General features: G+C 43.7%; 1 long non-coding RNA gene across 1 annotated transcript; it reads left to right on the forward strand.

Moving 5' to 3' along the window:
• Positions 1-4,872: 4,872 nt before the first annotated feature.
• Positions 4,873-11,052, forward strand: LOC114487398 (uncharacterized). The gene is made up of 4 exons (XR_003682451.2): positions 4,873-5,111; positions 7,005-7,235; positions 8,113-8,244; positions 10,699-11,052. It is a non-coding gene; the product is annotated as an uncharacterized lncRNA (long non-coding RNA).
• The last annotated feature ends 7,634 nt before the right edge of the window (positions 11,053-18,686 follow it).

Genomic DNA, 18,686 nt, shown 5'->3' on the forward strand with positions numbered 1-18,686 from the left:
TTTTCTTTTATTATTCTCTGATCTCAGGCCTTTCCAATATCTGTGCAGAACAGACAGTTCTCTGCTTTGGAGGTGAAAACTGCCCCCCAGGTATCTTCCACACCAATGCCTTGAATATACCATTAGTGCTCTAAGTCTCTGTTTCTCTATTTAGGCCTTATTTTCAATCGAAAGGGGGTGAAGTAGGAGGGGCACAGGTAGCCTAAGGAATGACACACTCAGCCACTCTCAGCCTCAGTCTGTCTGATGCTTTTTTGCCAGGCTGCTGGCTGGGATCTGGGCTCCAGGGGAATTTGAGTCAGGAGGGGAGGGTCATACACAGCCCAGAGGATACCCGATGAGTGTGACACTGTGGTGAGGATGAAAAGTGTAGGAAAGGGGCTGGATGGCTGCCTTTATGTATGTGCAGAGGTGAGGGCATTTAAAGGTGGTGGAGGACGTACTTTGCCCCTCTCTGCTCCTCCTGGGCTTATGTGGACACACTGTCAGGCACAGCCCGGTTAATCCCAGTGAAACAGGGCAGGATGGGAAGGCCTGGAATCTGAACCAAAACCACCCTTCAGGTGTGTGGAGGTGCTGCAGAACCCAGAGAGAGTGCCAGAAGATGTAGCCAAGCCCAGACAGGGGTTGGCAGTATGGTTACAGAGACCTGAGTTCATTCAGGCCGTCTCCAGAGTGATTGGTCAGAGAGAGGAGGCCACAGACAGCACCATGCTGGGCTGCAAAAGTCCTTCGTGGGAAGGCTGTTCGGACCCCTATCCTTGGGGCAAGGTGTCAGCAGGTACACACTGCCAGGGAGAGGAGTGGAGCTGGAGCTGGCCACGTCAGAAACTGGGCCACACGGGGCCCATTTAGTAGCAGAAGAGGGGACCAAAGTCAACTCCAGGAGCTGTGATATTCAGAACATGAATCACAGTATGGCCAGACTCCCACCAGTCAGGGCAGACACAGGCCTCAGAACTGGGGCAGGGTCCTGGAAGCCTCCTACTGGGCCAAGGGCCAACCCTTTATCTTGTGGATCGTGGTAAGGTCCTGGGGTCTGTGGCACAGGGGCTGCCGGGCTGGGCTGGCAGAGGGCACTCGGGATGTATGGCTGCAGTTCGTTACTCATTGATATTAACATATTTCAGTAGTTTAATAACCACTGGTACAACTGAAACCATTTATTAATCAGCCTTGACCCCAAGGGGACAATAAGTCTTGACTTTCCTACAGTCTAGGGTCAGCGGGATGGACTTGTTCAGAGCTGAAAGGACAGTGGGCTCCTTACACACACTCAGGCACGCGCTCACCCCATTTTATTGGACCCCTCAGTGTAGGGGTCCTGGGTGGACCTTTGGATTTCTGTCTTGGCTGAAACAGCGCTCTGACTGGGGCCCAGGGACAGGTGTGAAGGTACCTGGGGCTGGTATTTGCTGGAGATACGTGAGCCAGAGGCAAGCAAAGGTCAGATTCTGAGGTAAAGTCAGCCTGCAGGGTCAGCTTCCAGGGAGAAGACAGAGAGCACGAACAGGAACTGGGACAGAGCCAACAGCAGGGGACAGGCACCAGGGCCCAGGGACATCCTGGTGGTGTGCAGGGGGCGACGCCTATGGCCACGTCTGGGGTGAGGGAGCTGTTTAGGCCTGGCCTCTTGTTGGTGCTGCCAGACCCCAGGGGAGAGCTAGGAAGAGGCCACAAGAGTCCATGCTAGCCAAGTCAAAGGCAGCCCGTTCCGCTCAATGGTGAGCAAACAGGGCACTCCCCAGTTAGAAGCATAAATAACTGCTAAACAGGGTCAATGGCAGCAGATTCTTGATGGATGATTGGGTGACAGTCAGGATAACTTCAGGAAGACTTAGATTCAAGGGGACATGGTGGAAAGAGAATCTACATGGGACACAGGGGCTCCAGTTTCCTCTCTAAGCTCTGCCATTAACAGGCTGTGTGACCTCAGGTGAGTCACTGCCCAGCTCTGGGCCACATTTTCTCTACCCGCAAAATGAGGGCTTTGGCTTTGACCTCGCAAGGATCTCAGGGGGAGAGATCATGATCAGAGGAAGAGCCAACCCTGAGTGAGCTGAGGACCAGCCAGGGACTGCCTAGAGTATATCACAGTGGGATTTAGCTTCGACATCTGGGAAGACTCCTGAAATTCCCAATCCAGAAAAGGCAGTGGGGCAAATGTTGTTCGAAACTTGGCCTGCTTCCAGTGATGCTCAGATCTCAGACACACATCAGGTCCAGAAGCAAGAGGCAGAATTATCTTGAAACTAAAGAAGCTTCAGCCTCCTCCACTTGCAAGGGCCCCTTTCAAAATCTTGGAGAGGCCCAGGCCATATGTTCACATTTTTTTCCTTACGGAGCGTATCCCCAGATTGTATAAGGTTTAAGCCCCACAGAACCTGGCCCTAGCCCTGTCAGTTGCCCTGGGATTTGGAGCCATTATTATGGCAGGTGGAGCACGCTGACAAGCACCCATCCTAATCAGATGGGCAAGGCTCAGCGGCAGACAGCAGGCAGCCACACCTGTGGTGGCTTGACATGACTTATTCACCTGTGTCTGACAAAAAAAAGAAAAATACCATACACACCTATCCCACTTTCACCTTCATTATCCCATTCAGTCTTCCCACAAGCCTGACCAGTCTTATCACCTCTGATTTAGATGATGAAACTGAGGCTCAGAGAAGCTAAGTTTGCAAGGCTGGCTGGAGACAGAATCAGGATGCAAACCCAGGACTTTCTTAGGATCAGTCCAGGGCTCTTCAGTTTTCCGATTCAGGACCAGACACAGTCATCCTAAAGCACAGCATAAAGACATTCACCCCAAATCTGCCTGGAGAGGCTGCCTGTGGCACAGACATCTCCACCTTGGTTCTGGGGACAAAGGAGGCACACGTGGGGGGATAAAGCACATAACATGACTTAGAATCATAGGACCATAACAGTTCAAGAATTTGGGGAAGGAGAGGGTTTTTCAATTTTCCCTTTATTTTCTTCCTGAACTTTGCATCCCTACTCAAAACACAAGTCATTTGGATCAGCTATATTTACACTAAATATAAACACAAATGTTCAACCATGGTATAGTTCATTTGGCAGTAATTTCTCTACAATATCAAGCCTGTAAACAACAACTAGAGTTTTAGGGGCCCAACATAAACACACACACACAAGCACACACATGCCTCCCCGTGACAACTCCAGTCTCTCAAAGCCACACACCACGTCAATAAAAGACAAAAACCACATGATCATCTCAATAGATGCAGAAAAAGTATTTGATAAAATTCAACATCCATCATGATAAAAACCCTTACAAAAGTGGATATAGAGGGAACATATCTCAACATAATGAAAGCTATTTATGACAAACCCACAACCAATATAATACTCAATAGTGAAAAGCTGAAAGCCTTCCCGCTAAAGTCTGGAACAAGATAAGGATGCCCACTCTCACCACTTATATTCAACATAGTATTGGAAGACATAGCCACAGCAATCAGACAAGAAAAAGAAATAAATGATATTCAAATTGGTACAGAAGAGGTAAAATTGTCATTATATGCAGATGACATGATACTATATATAGAAAACCCTAAAGACTCCACACCAAAACTACTAGAACTGATAGATGAATTCAGCAAGGGAGCAGGACAAGATTAACATACAGAACTCAGTTGCATTTCTTTACACTAACAATGAAATATCAGAAAGGGAATGTAAACAAAAGTCCCTTTTAAAATCACATTTAAAAAAAGGAAAATACTTAAGAATAAACCTCACCAAGAAGGTGAAAGACATTTATCCTGAGAACTACAAAACGTTAGTAAAGGAAACTGAAGATGATTCAAAGAAATGGAAAGATATCTCCTCCTCAAACCACAACTTTGTGGGAGAGGGAGGTCCAGCCTCCACCCTACATGTGAGCCAGATCTTTAGACTTGGTTTTGTCTAGTGCAACATCCCACCCACGAAACCTCACGACCAAACCCACCAACCAAAACAGCTGGCAAGGAAAACAGCTGCAGAGTGAGCTGCCCAGATCCCTCCAGTTGCTTTATTCTAATGAGGCCGCCTGGGACCCCAGACTAAATAGGGCCCAGTCTCAGGGGCACTTGAGAAACTATGCATGTGACACCTCTAGGGCGGGATTCCAAACCAAGGGAGCTTGCCGAGGAGCAGTTTGGGGGAACCGTGCTGACCTTTTTGACCTCACCTCAGAAGTTGGTGTCTACATTCTCAACCCAGAGCACCCCAGCAGACTGGGACTCATTGGAAGGCAGCTTTGAATGTTCCTACAACTTTCTGGCTTTAAAAAGGGAACCCCTCTCCATTCTCCTGTAATTTGGCAAAATGGGATCTCTTCCAGCCCCTTTATATATTCCAGTCTAGTTCTTTCCTTTTTTCTGATGGGTGAGTCTAAACCCTTCCTACACTATCCTCAGTGGTTTTTCCTCCCTCTGTCTAATCCCTGCTCATTCCTCTGGCTCTTCTGCCAACAGGTGCAATCTGCTCTTTTGAGGTGTCACAGCCAGGATTTAGGGTTTGTGTTGAGAGACATAGAGGGAAATTCCCAGCTAATTCCATTGAAATGGCCCTTTATCTTATGGCTTATGTAGCAGTCGGCCTCCAAGGTAGCCATACAGTGGTTCCGCCCCTGACATTCACACACCCTTGTATAGTCCCTTCCCACCATGGGCTGACCTGTGTGATCAACAGGGCATTGTGGACATGATGGAATGTAACTTCAGAAGCTAGGTCATAAAAGACATTGCAGCCTTCACCTAGAATAACTACTAGAATAATTTGGCAGAGTTCCAAACAGTTCTCTGTCCTCTGTCCTCTGGGATCGCTTGCTCTGGCAGAAGCCAGCTGCTGTGTTGTGAGGACACTCAAGCTGCCCTATGGAGAAGTCCATGGGGTAATGAATTGAGGCTTTCTGCTAACAGTCAGCATGAACTTGCGACCCATGTGAGAGAGCCAACGGGGAAATGGATCCTCCAGCCCCCATCATGGCTTCAGATGACTGCAGCGCTGACTGACATCTTGATCCTGCAACCTTATGAGAGACCCAGAGCCAGAACTACCCAGCTACGCTACTCCCAAATTCCTGGCCAACAGAAAATGTGAGATAATAAGTGTTTACTGTTTTATTATTATTAGTGTTTACTGTGTTAAATCAGTAAGTTTGGGGGTAATCTGTTACACAACATTAGATAACTAATACAGTTAATAATATTATACACCAAAGCGAAAGGGGACAGAGTACAGAGGACTGTTTGGAACTCTGCCAAATTATGCTCATTCTGGTGGGATGCCCAGGCCTCCGTGGTCCCAGTGACGGGCACATGACCCCTGCTTGGCACATCGTACTCTGTCTCCTTGGCTCCTTTCTAACTGAAGCTTCTGGAAGTCTGAGTTGAACTTGTTCTTTCTCTTGCAAATGAAAGAGTCCTGAGATAAGAGGATCTCACATAGAGAAAAGCGGCACAAAGTAGAAGGATGAGGAGAATGTTCAAGGGCTCTGTACTTCAGCTCAATCAAAGAGTATACAAGGAAAAAGTTCCTAGTAACTGGAATGTGCATTTCCTTAACTATTTTTGGTATGAATTCCTATGCCCTACTCTTTTGAAGGGAGAGGATGACACTATTTGCTTCCACCTATTTAATTAAATGGATCAAACTCAGTATTGGATTTTATGGAGCTGCATTTTTTTCTCCTACAATTAAGGAAAAGAGGAAAAAGTTTGTCTCCATGTTCTGCGTATGGAAATAGATAGCTAAGGGGGGCTGGGGCGCAAGAGTTGGAGAAAATATGGTCCCTCTCTTTCAATAACTTACATCTAAATAGACAATCACCTCTACTGGGAAGAAATGCTACAATTGCTAGGGCACAAGGCACATGCTGTCACAGCTTCTGAAGTCATCTGGCCAGACCTTCCAATCTGCGTCTGAAATAAACTCTGGCTGTAAACTTCTAGGGGAGGAACGCTGTAAAACCAACATTTGCCGGCAACTTCTTAAATCAGTTGCCATTGCCGTGTTATTGAATGTTGAAAACCATGGTAGCATTCGAACATTTAGAAAACTGCAGCAGGAAACTCATGTTACTAGTGAATGGTTTTGATTTTTTTTTTTTTACAGTATTTCTTTTTCCTTTTTGAAAAAATTGAGATATAATTTACATACTCTAAAACTCACCATTTAAAGTATACAATTCAGTGGTTTTTAGTACAAGGTTGTACAACCATCACCACTATCTAATTCCAGAACATTTTCATCACCCCCCAAAAAGCTCAGTAGCTCAAACTATTAGGTATAAAATAAGCTAGGATATATTGTACAACACAGGGAATATAGCCAATATTTTATAATAACTATAAATGAAGTATAACCTTTAAAAATTGTGTATCACTATATTGTACACCTGTAACTTATATAATATTGTAATCAACTATACTTCAATTAAAAAAGAAGACAAATATAGTTATCTTAACTTTAACATTCCATTTGTCCTAAATATTGGACTAAACCCAAAGAAGAGGTAGAAAACATCAAACGGCATTACTGATGCGATATCCAACTGTTGGAAGAAAGCATTCACAATTATGTTGTGTTTCCATGCTTTTTTGGATGTGAATTAATTTATACCAATGTATGTAAAAGCTGACCAGTCACCATAAATTATTTGTTGTTTAATACAAAATTACGTTCAGTTAAATATGCACGGTGTCACTGAAAGTTGTATTAGCACCATGAAAACAAGTATACTATTTCGTAGCCTACGTCCAATGAATTTCATTTCCAACTTCATGCATCTGATCTCTCCTTAGGCACTGCATTTTCTGGGATTTTTGTTGAGCTATAACGTATATTTCAGAGATGGCATGGTTGCTAATGTTAAAATACATTTTAATAGTGTTTTAAACTTGGGGCTCTTGGACTGAAAATCAAATCCATTTTTTATTTTATTTGAAACCATTGGACATTCATTGCAGTGATATATTTTTATGTTTCAGCCAATTCTCCAGTGTTCAGGGCTGATTATATTGTTGGAGGTTCATCCAAGACTCCTCAGTTCTTTCTACTGCTGTCTACTTTGGACCATATTGCTAACAATAAACTGCTGTGAACGTGTCTGTCAGAGACTGCGCAGGCTAAGAGAGAGAAGAGGAAAGAAATCAGTCCCATTTACAATTAATCAGCAGCTCCAATGGGAGAAGGTATTAAAAGTACTATTACAGCTAAAGGTACATATTTTTAATTTGTCATGTATTTAAATTATTCTGGCCTTCTATTACTCGGGTAGTTGTGAAATGACAACGACACACTTGCATACTTTCCCAACTGCAATGATAACAATAAAAAATTCTTTTATGTAAAGAAAACAAAACCAAAAACCCATACCTGCTAGAAGTCACTTCCATCCCTCCCTCCCTCCCTCCCTCCCCTCAGCCCCTGGCAACTGTTAATCTACCTTCTGTCTCTACAGATTTTTCTATTCTGGACATTTCATATAAATGGAATCATACAATATGTGGTGTTTTCTGACTGGCTCCTTTCATATAACATGTTTTCAATGTCCATCCATGTTGTAGGAGGGATTAGTACTTCGTTTCTTTTTGTTGCTGAGCAAGATTTCCATTACGTGGATATACTACACTGTGTTATCCATTCATCAGCTGATGGACACTTGGGTTGTTTGCAGTGAACAGTTTTGACAGAAGCCTGATCCACGTTGAGTTCAAAATGATTATAAATGCTATTTCCTGTCCCCTCTCTCCTTGCCATAGAACTCCCCCAGGAAGTGGTATACTCTGTTGCTTCAGTGCAGTGTTCAACACATATATTGTGCTCTGTAAGCATGAAATCAGCTACATAGCTCTGCATTGATCACAGGAAGTCCCACATTATGAAATTCCCCCACTGGGCATTTTTCTTGATGTTCAGCCAGTGTAGCTATTATTGCAAGCCTACCCCAGTGAGCTTGTGAGAATTCCCTCCCAGCCCTGGGTCCTGCAGAGAAAGCCCTTGGCAACCTCCCGTTTCCCAGCTTATTGATAGCAGATGTTTTGAACCCAGTTTTGAAAGCAAATGTTTTGAAAGCAAATCATTGCCCTGCCCTAGCCTAGAGATGAAGTAGATGACCATCCTTGATTGGCTACATGTGGAGAGGAAGCAGAGTTGTGCGTGAGAAGGAGAGCAAAGATGATGACCGGGAAGGGGTTCTTTTAAGAAGCCACATCATTCATTCGGTCTGTAAGTATTCAGCCCTTCTGTGGTCCTGTCCCTGCACAAGGCACTGTTGGGGAGAGCACGTATCACTTCCTTTGAAAGACTTTATGGCCTGGATAGGGAGGCTATGAAATAGCGCAGTAAAAGATGACCAAAAAGCCCCCAGCTTCTATAATATAGACAGGAAAACTACTTTGCACACACACAGAAATGAAGTGAATATTATGCCAGCAAACCAAAAGTCTGAACCCTTGAAAGGGAAGATAACTGCTAATAAGAGAAGTATAGAGAAACTACACCTCTGCTTCATTTACTAGGTGATTATTAAGAAACTAGAAAAAGCTGGGTATGCCATTTATTAAGCTATTACCTCTCAGCTCCCAACCCAGCCTTTATACTCCATCTGTGATGCTGGCTGGGCTGTATACAAGCACTTTCCTTCTTCGCCAGCTGCTCCTGATGGCCTCTACTAGTAGCGGGTAATTGCAGGCAGCTGCAAGGCTGGAGCAGGGACATGTGATTTGCTCCTTCCTGTTTGCTACCTGTTCCTGACAGCGTCCCCCGCAGCAATGCATCTTCACCTGGCAGTGGCGGTTCCTTCCAGGGAGCAGCAAAGTCACCTTCATTGCACTCCCCTCAGAGGCACTGGCAGGGTTCGGACTGCAGCCCCTCCTCAGAGGCTAAGTTCCAGCTCCATAGAACCCCTCATCCATGCTCTACGTTTTAGTAATCCCAACCTCTTTGCTCTGTCCCCTCAGCCCAGGGGTGGCAGGAGCACCCCACAGTTCTTACATCTGTGATTAGTTGGTATTTTCTTTTTGCCTTGTCAGTTACCTTTTTACAACTAGTCAACAATGATTTATTCTGAACTCCGTTGAAATAAATGGGATGGTTTCTGCCTTCCGATGACCTCTGAACCCTGACTGACAGTGGAACCAGAGAAGCTGAGACAGATGCTTTTGACCAGGGATGATAATTTGTCTAATCCATATAACCAGTATCAAAACATTAGAAAGTCCAAATTAATTCGGCTTTCCAAAGGAAACAAAAACATAACCCCAAATCTTACCTAAAATGAGATGTACATTTACATTACACTCCACATTGTGATAAAATCAGGATGAAGCATACAGCTGTTTTTAAACCAGAATTATCGTATCAGTCTTATCTGTTCAAGGATTCACCTCTATTAAGAGTATTGGTGAATGTGGATCCAGATATAATTCTGCATTCATGTATCAAATATTTAAAATACTTCATAGACGTTTTCCTTAGTACTTTTCAAATGACTGTGTATTGACTGTATTTTCTAATTTTCTGTATTAATATTCAAAATGCTTTGGCACTTGAGGCCTTGATCCTAGACAGACTGCCCCTCCCAGGACTAGCTAATTCCTAGAGAGCAAACACCCCCTCCTGCATTCGCACCTTTGATATACAGATCAACCAATACAGAGCCCACACCCCCAACCATCTCTTTTATTCAATTGTCACACACCTAGTCGATATTCCCCTGGCACTAAGTCACCTCAGGGTTAGATACCAGACAACTAGGGTCCACCTCTACAGTCCAGAGCCCACCAAAGTTGTTTATCTAATACTAAGCCTAATCAACATACCTACCCTGTTTCGCCTATTCCTTCCCATGAAAACCCCAGTGAAGGCTCTGGGTCATGCTTCCTCCCTTCTGTCTCCTAATGGAGCCTGGGCCTTCCCCACATGGCCCTGCATGTCATGCCCTGCCTCTAGCTTCTGTGAGTATAAACTTCTACCCATGACAATCATTGCCATGTTTGCCCGTCTTTACCGTACTTGATTGAAACAAATCCTCAGTGCATTTTTAGAACAGACTGCTAATTGTTAGCTTGATACCTATTTGCATTTCTTTTCCTTCTCTTAAGATCCTTATAATGAGTACAAATGACAGATTCCTATCATCTGTTATCCCAGCTGCCCCTAATGAAGCCAACTACAGATATACAGGGCTACAATTACAAACAGATGGTCATAAATGGTCAATTCCTTTTCCTCTTTGGGGAGGGGCAAAGGTTTTTCTCATTTACAGATGCACAAACGAGAACCACAAGTGTCAGTACTACAACTTCAGCCATGGGTCAAACACAAATACCGACACTGACACACATGCATTCAGGAAAAAACAAACAAAAATAAGCTGCAGGTAAATAATCCTGAAAGTGCAGAGCTGGACAAAAAGAAAGCTGTAGGGTACTACCTTCTCCCCATCCACTCTGGGGATCTTTCATGGTTCCATCCCACAAAATTCCTTAAACAAAGAAATGTTGACAGAAGCCTGCAAGCCCAGGTCTCTACTTCACCTTTGGAAGCTTCCACAGGCTTTCCAGCACAAGCCATGGTACCACAGACCCTTACCCAGGCTTCTCTTAGGGAACCATTGACTGAAACCGCCTGCCTTGGCCAGGCACGATGATAACCACTTGCCTGCTTTGTGTCACACAGGAGGTCCTGATAAAGACCACGATGCTGCCACAGAAAACTAACCAGGAGAATTCCGGAGGGGCCGAAAGGAGGGAGGACACGCCAGCCCATAGTATGTCTTGTAAAACTAACCTGGAAGCATTCGGGAGAGGCCAAAAGGAGGAGGGAGAAGACCATATGTCCTGCCAACCTCGCAGAAACCCTCAGGAATCCATCTTGGCTGAGAGATGAACGCGCCACCAGGAAGAACCCTGAGTCAGATGGCCAGAGACAACCCAGAAACTTACCCCATTACCATAAAATCTGAGACTGTGAGCCACGTGGCAGAGCAGTTCTCCTGGGTTCCCTTACCCTGCTGCTCTCTGCCCGGTACCCCTTCCCAATAAAGTCTTTTGCTTTGTCAGTACGTGTGTCTCCTTGGACAATTCATTTCTGAGTGTTAGACAAGAGCCCATTTTGGGGCCCTGGAAGGGGTCCCCCTTCCTGCAACACTTCCAGCCTCTAAGCTGGAAGGTAGGCATTCAACCTCCAACCTCGTCTACCAGGCCTTTTCTCTGGTCAGCACTTCTGGGGCCCAGACCTTTCAAATTCTCCTCTGAAAGCCAATAACTAGGTCCTACAAGTTTCCAATGGGCAGATACACATGACTTTGAAAACCACATTTTCTGTTTCTAATTTTTGAAAGACAGACATCTTAACCACAACAGACAGATAGGTATGATCATCAGACTTGGATGCATAAGAGCTATGAAAATGAGTCAAATATGCCATATCCCGGCAAAAATTCGCTGGTTGGTTAAAGCAACTCTGACACAGGAATGCTGGGGAGGAACAAAGGATCTCAAAATTATATTTTCTGTGGGTTCTTCATCTAGGGGCTGCTCTCTACTTTAGGGAGTTCTTGGGAGGCAATAGGACCTCCCCAAACTGTGAAATTGTTAAAATAACAATAACAATCCATTGTTCGTCAAATGCAGTTATATTTCTTCAGAGAATCTGCTGACCCTCAGCTGGGCCTATTAGGGCATATTCTCATATGATATTAAAGGTCACACAAATATCTCTCTGCTTTATTTCCAAGTTTTGTATTATTTTTTCCTGAACAAAACTTCCTTTCTGGAGAGTAGAAGCAGCAACCACAAGGAAAAGCAAGTTCAAGTGCTGGATTTTCTGGTTCCTCAGAAATGAGAAAATATTAGCAGAAACATTAATAACATAGATGCTAAAAGTGTTCACAGGCTTTGAGTTCAAAATTCCACCTCTAAGAGCTTATTCTATGGAAGTATTCGGAGCTACTTGTGCCTGAAGCTTCTTGCCCAAAGATGTTTACCTCAGTGCCTTTGACCATAAAGAAAAACTGGGGACAGCCTAAAGGGTTCACTGATGATGTGGAGTAGAAGGCTTCGACTCCTTCAACAGGTTCAATTTCATCCTGACCCCACTCCTTACCGACTGACTACGTGCCCTCAACTCCTAGCATTTACTTCCTGGTCTATAAAATCAGGACTAACAATGGCCAGGCTTGGATTACCCAATATACAGATATGTTCAGGCACTCCTAAAGCAGGGGCACCACAGACAATGCTTTCGAAAAAATTTCATGTTTGATAGAAAGGGAAAAAAAGCACTCAAATACTCAGAAGAGTTTCATGTACACTTTCTTACACTGATTTTGTGTTTTGTTTTTTAGTTTATGAATAATCTTTATTTAGGTTATCTTAGGCTCAAATTTTGGGGGTCTGCAAATTAAACTGACAAAAGACAGATTAGCAAGAGAAAAGATGGATTTTAATCACGTTTCTATGGGAGTTCACAAAGAAGTGTGGTTCAAAGAAGCAATTAGAATTTGGGGCTTATATACCATCTGTCAATGAAAAAATTAATCAGTCGATCTAAGAAAGAAATGGAAAATTTTATTTGAGCCAAACTGAGAATTATAACCCAGGTACAGCCTCTCAGAAAGCTCTGAGAACTGCTCCACCCATTAGAGGTCGAAGCACAGTTATATACTTTTTTGAGACAGAGGACCGTGCACTAAATGACATATTATTGACAGTTTACACAATCCAGATCTACACGTCCAAGAGTAGTGGGTCATGGGTCATGTGGCCCCTTACAAGATTAAGAAGGTTATCTCCTAAAAAATTGTGACTCTTGATGAGATTAAGAAGGAATGTTATATATACACTACCAAATGTAAACTAGATAGCTATCGGGAAGCAGCCGCATAGCACAGGGAGATCAGCTCGGTGCTTTGTGACCACCTAGAGGGGTGGGATAGGGAGGGTGGGAGGGAGACCCAAGAGGGAGGGGATATAGGGACATATGTATATGTATAGCTGATTCACTTTGTTATAAAGCAGAAACTAACACAACAATGTAAAGCAATTATACTCCAATAAAGAAGTTTAAAAAAACCACTTTTATACAGTAAAAAAATAAAAAATTTAAAAAATAAGAAGGAATGTTATTTCCTAAGGAGGTCTGGTTAATGCAGATGCACGGTATATACTACAGGTGAGGAGGAGGCCCAAACGGGCAAAGAAAAATTGTATGTTTAAATTTTTCTCGTCTTTATGAATTTTATTTCATCACATCTTAAGAGATGAAGGGGAGAGGAAGAAGGGCACCATGTAAGAAAGATAAGTGGACCCTTAAGGGTGGAGGGGAGATACGATAGTTTTGTGACCATGTCTGTTGGGGCGTGGTGCTGACTTCTCTCAGATTAGAGTTGCTCCTAGAAAGGGGATTTATGACAATTGAGTTCTTTACAGTTCTTTTGGGAGGCTCTGCTTTTAGGCAGATAAGGGATTTCAATAACTCAAAATATTCCCCTTCTAATTCCAAAAAATTTTTTATAACTTAGTTACAGAGATTTAAAAGAGGATCCCATCCATCTTCTCATAGGCAGGCCTCCAGAGTCAGTGATTGGGTGTTACAGGGAAAAGTTACTTCAGAATTTGAAACAAAGATTGTTCCAGATGTCGAACTGAAAACGCTGTGACTAATGGATCAGAGAACAGGTGTCACCGAAAAGAGGCTCAGCTGGCCGGCAGGACTTGACTGCAACCTGATTAAGTATATTAACATATGGAAAGAAAGAGTCACTTGGAAGGAGGGCTGAGCTGCTCCCCTACTACTTGCCTTTAAAGCAAGACTGCCCACAAATGTTTATGAATTTGAATTGGAACGGAAATACAATTTACCTCCATGTATTGACCACCAGATGCCAGACATCGTGCTAAAAGTCTTTAGTACATTATCTTATTTGAGTCTCATGATAGCTGAAGCCAAGATTATTAACCCATTTAACAACTGTAGAGAGATGCGAGTGTTGCCCAAGTGACACCTCCAAGCTGTCAGGTGGCAGAGCTAAGACCAGACCTCAGAATCCAAGCTCCTGTCTTCCACGCTGCCCTCGTCCAGTCTCCATCCAAGGTATCCTTCGCCTGGACCTCGAGTGGTTTGCTTGGATCCCCCCACCCAAACTTCTGCTCATTTTGACAGTGAACCAAAGAAGTGGGAAGTAAATTCAGCTTTCCTGCCTCCCATTTGGGTGACCCACAAGAACATAAATCTTGTAGGGTCTTTAACATCCAAGCTGCCTAAAACCTCAGACATGTCAAACCCAAGCATCGCTGTGGAAGAGAACCAGAAGGTCCCTGTCTGAGCCCTGATTCTGCAAGCAATTACCTGGGTGATATGAGACAAGTCGCTAAGCCTCTCTGGTCCTAATTTTCTCATTTTAAAATGAGAGCAGTAGACGAGCTCACGTCTGACCAGATCAGTATTAACATCCTGGGATTCTGTAGTTTGATAAAAGGGGTAAAAGTCTCCATAGAGGTAGAGGTTGCAAGGTGAGAGGCAGAATCCTCACTAAAGTGTTTCCAGTTCCAGTGATGGAGCTATTTTTAGATTTGATCTGGTTCTCTCATGCATGATACATGTTGTAGGATGGTTTTCTGGGTCAACCTTTCTCAAATAAACTGTCATGTAATCCATGACCAGGACAGTTGCCACGATACAGTAACAACTTCTCCCCACATTAGCACTGGCTGTTTTAAAATTGCTTTACCCCACTTACAGACCAGACTTCAAAGAACTGTGATGTAGGGGATCCAGTGTCTTGGTTTTTGAAAGGGGTATCCTGGAGGCAGTGGTTCTAGTCTGTCATATGTGGAGTTTCTCCTCCAACCTTTATTCATGCATTCATTCAATAGTTTGTTTTTCTCGTGTGCCTACTTTGTGCTAGGAACTTAGAAAATGATAGTGAGCAAAAATAGACAGAACCCCTACCACCAAGAAGCTTACACTGGGGGAGAAGACATTAATCAGATAATCATACAAATTTTAATTGTGACTGTAACATGTGCTACAAAGGAAAAGCACAGGATGCCCCGAGGGCCTAAAACTGGGAGGTCAGAGAAGGCTTCCTTTGGCAAGTGCTGTTTGAACTGAGTTCTAAGGATGAGCAGTAGTTAATAGGTGCCAAGAGAAGGGAAGAGCATTCCTGGAAAAGGAAAGAGGTCATTAGAAGGAGGAATTATGAGACTAAAAGGAAGACTGTATAGTGGAGTACAGAGAGCAAGAGAGTGTCAGGGAGGAAAGACTCTGTCTACCCTCTTAGGATCTGTCACGGGGGGGCTTGTGAATTAAACTAACAAACAGACAAAAAACAAGTTAGCAGGAGGAAAGAAACCACTCATATGCATGATGGAGATTACAAAAGAAATAGGTCAATAAATGGTTAAAGTTAGAGGCTTATGTTCCTAACTTAGTAGGGAAAAGGGAAGGGGAAAAGACCTCTATGGGAAGAACGAATGGGTTTCTTTAGAAAAGACAAATGGGTTTCTAGAAGAACAAATGGGATATAAAAAAGGTTGTGATAATGGTTGTTCATTCAGGTACAAGTGGTCTAACTTCTTCATGGTCATAAAACTCCCCCAGAGAGGGGATTATGGTAGGTTTACTCTTGGTCTCCTTCTTGGGAGTAAAGCCACCCTGAAGAAGGAATATGGGGCAGACTTATTTCCCAGAAGTTTCTGCTTTTAGTCAGATAAGGGAAGCTCTGAGAAAGCTTCTTTCTACATCTGTTGAATTCCTAATGTCTTCACCTGAAAATAATCTTCATACCAACTCTGTGGTCCAAGGTGGGTCCCCACAGGAGACTGCTGCAAGGTTATGCCAGAGAGGTAGCACGGGCTAGATAACATACAACACGGTAGGCTATGTAAATTTCATCCTTTTCCTTAGAGCAGTGGGAAGAATTGAAGGATTATAAGCAGAGAAAACTACAGGATTAGATTTGCATTTGTTGAACTTGGGGTGCATTTAAGAACTCCAAGAATTGATGATGAATAGGCAGCTAGCTGTATGTACCAATTTGGAACTCAGAGGAGAGCTCTAAAGACCTTTGCATGAGTCATCTACGTATAGATGGTAATTACAGACCAGTGTGTGGAGGAGATCACCTAAGGAGAGAATGTATAGGAACATAATATTCCTTCCCACCCACCTGTAAATGAAAGAAAGAAAAAAGGTTGAGGGCGGGGGAAGGAGAGTGAGAGGAAGGAAGGAAGGAAGGAAGGGAGGGAGGGAGGGAGGGAGGGAGGAAAGAAAGAAAAGAAAGGGAAAGGAAAGGGAAGAAAAGAAAAAGGAAAAGTTGTAGGGAAAGAAGGCTAGGATGCAGGAAAGCAACCCATTTCTAGGTTTGCAGTTAAGACCTCTGTGAAATTGTAACTAACTTATTTCTGTTACTTCATTGAAACTTGGACCTTGGAGTTGTCTCTTTATGTGACAAATAGAATTAAAAATCTTTACTTCAGCTACTTTTAAAGGGACTGCTGGAACTCAAATGAATATGAAAATTCTTCAAATATACAAAGTATTATAATATTGCTATTGTTGCTATTTTTCCTAATATTATTATCATATCATTGTTGGCTGAGAAGGGAAAGAAAGTGAAGCAGAGAAAAACAATTTATTGTAAGCTTACTTATGTACTACACTGGGCTAGCCAATTTGCATTCTTTTTTTTAAATTTATTTATTTTATTTATTTATTATTTTTGGCTGCACGCGGGCTTTCTCTAGTTGCAATGAGCGGGGGCCACTCTTCGTTGCGGTGTGTGGAATTCTCATTGCGGTGGCTTCTCTTCTTGTGGAGCACCTGCTCTAGGCACTCGGGCTTCAGTAGTTGTGGCTCGCGGGCTCTAGAGCACAGGCTCAGCAGTTGTGGCACACGGGCTTAGTTGCTCCGCGGCATGTGGGATCTTCCTGGACCACGGCTCGAACCCATGTCCCCTGCATTGGCAGACGGATTCTTAACCACTGGGCCACCAGGGAAGCCCTCAATCTGCATTAGTAATCCTCACTACAACCATAGCAAGGTAAGTACAATACCCCATTTTATGGATGAGAAACTAAACTGAGGCTCAGCAAGGTAAAGAGATTGCCTAAAATTTCATAGCTAGGACATAATAGAACTAAGATTCACACTCATATTTGACACCATTACCCATGCTTTTCCTTTTTAAAAATTTTTCCCCCCTACTTTGCAAACCATCTCCTCACTCCCAAACGCCCCCCACCCCACGACACACACACACAGATTTTTCAGCTCAAACAGTGTAATACAATCAAAGTAAATATCGAATGTCATAAGGTCATAAGGTCCGGCCTGGGCCACTCCCCCAGCCTCCTCCAGAGGGTTAAAGCTGTTATTCTGACACTGAGGAAATGAAGAACAAGGTCAACCTGGGTCCCAGCTGCCTGCCATACAGTTTGACAAACAGTGTTACATTGTTTATCAACATATATATATCATCACAGACTTTTTATATGAAGGATTGGCAGTTGTTTATCTAATCTAAAAGAGCTAGAAATTTATAAAATTCCCATCTCAGTGCCATGCTGATCAAATCCTATTACATCAAAGGTATTCCCAAGCCTCAGCCAACCGTTTTTCCTTTAGTATAAGAACAACTCTCAATGGAACAGCAAGGAAAAATTTTGGACTGTATAGGTGGATAGTTATTCAAAAAATATGTACTGAAAACCTTAAACACTATGGAGGAGATATATATATATATATATATATATATATATATATATATATATCCTGCCCTCAAAGAGCTTACACTCTATATATCATATAGCAGCTATCCTACTGGTCATTGCAAGTGAGAAATAGCTGCTTTCGCTTTAGTGACTAGGTGGGCTGAGGACAAGTTCACAAGAGCAGAGCTGCTTGAGTTTTGAAGAGAAGGCAGGGTCCAGATGGGTGCATAGAGGAGCATTCCAGGCGGGGGGGACCACACCAACAAGGCACAAGGTTGGAACTAAGACAGGGAGGGTTAGGGGGACTTCCCTCATGGTCCAGTAGTTAAGAATCTACCTTCCAATGCAGGGGATGCAGGTTTGATCCCTGGTCTGGGAACTAAGATCCCACATTCCGCAGGGCAACTAAGCCCCCACGCAGCAACTACTGAGCCCTCAGGCTCTGAGCCCGCGGCCCACAACTAGAGAGAAGCCAGCGCGCTGCAATGAAGATTCCACATGCCGCAACTAAGACCCGATACAGCCACATGAATAAATAAATATTCTTTTAAAAAGAAAGAAAGAAAAGAAAGGCGGTTAGGAATGGGGACAGGACCACCCGAGGGGAGCAGGAGTGCATGGTGGGAGCCATGTCTGGACATGGGGCTGAGAAGCACATCACCGGATGCATTGACTACTGAGTCAACTTAACCCAGGGTTCCTCAGCCTTGGCACTGTTGATATTTTGGACCAGATTTTTCTTTCCGTGTAAGAGGTGAAGTTGGGGAGGATGGGAGCCTCCTGCGCATTGTAGGATGGTTAGCAGCACCCCTGGTTTCTACCCATTAGATGCCAGTAGTACCCTCACCCCCAGCTGTCCCTGCCACTCATTTGTGACACGCAAAAAATGTCTTCAGACGTTGCCATATGTCCCTGGGGAACAAATCATTCACTAGGTTGAGAACTACTGAG

Source organism: Physeter macrocephalus, chromosome 12, assembly GCF_002837175.3.
Source record: "Physeter macrocephalus isolate SW-GA chromosome 12, ASM283717v5, whole genome shotgun sequence".
NCBI lineage: Eukaryota > Metazoa > Chordata > Mammalia > Artiodactyla > Physeteridae > Physeter > Physeter macrocephalus.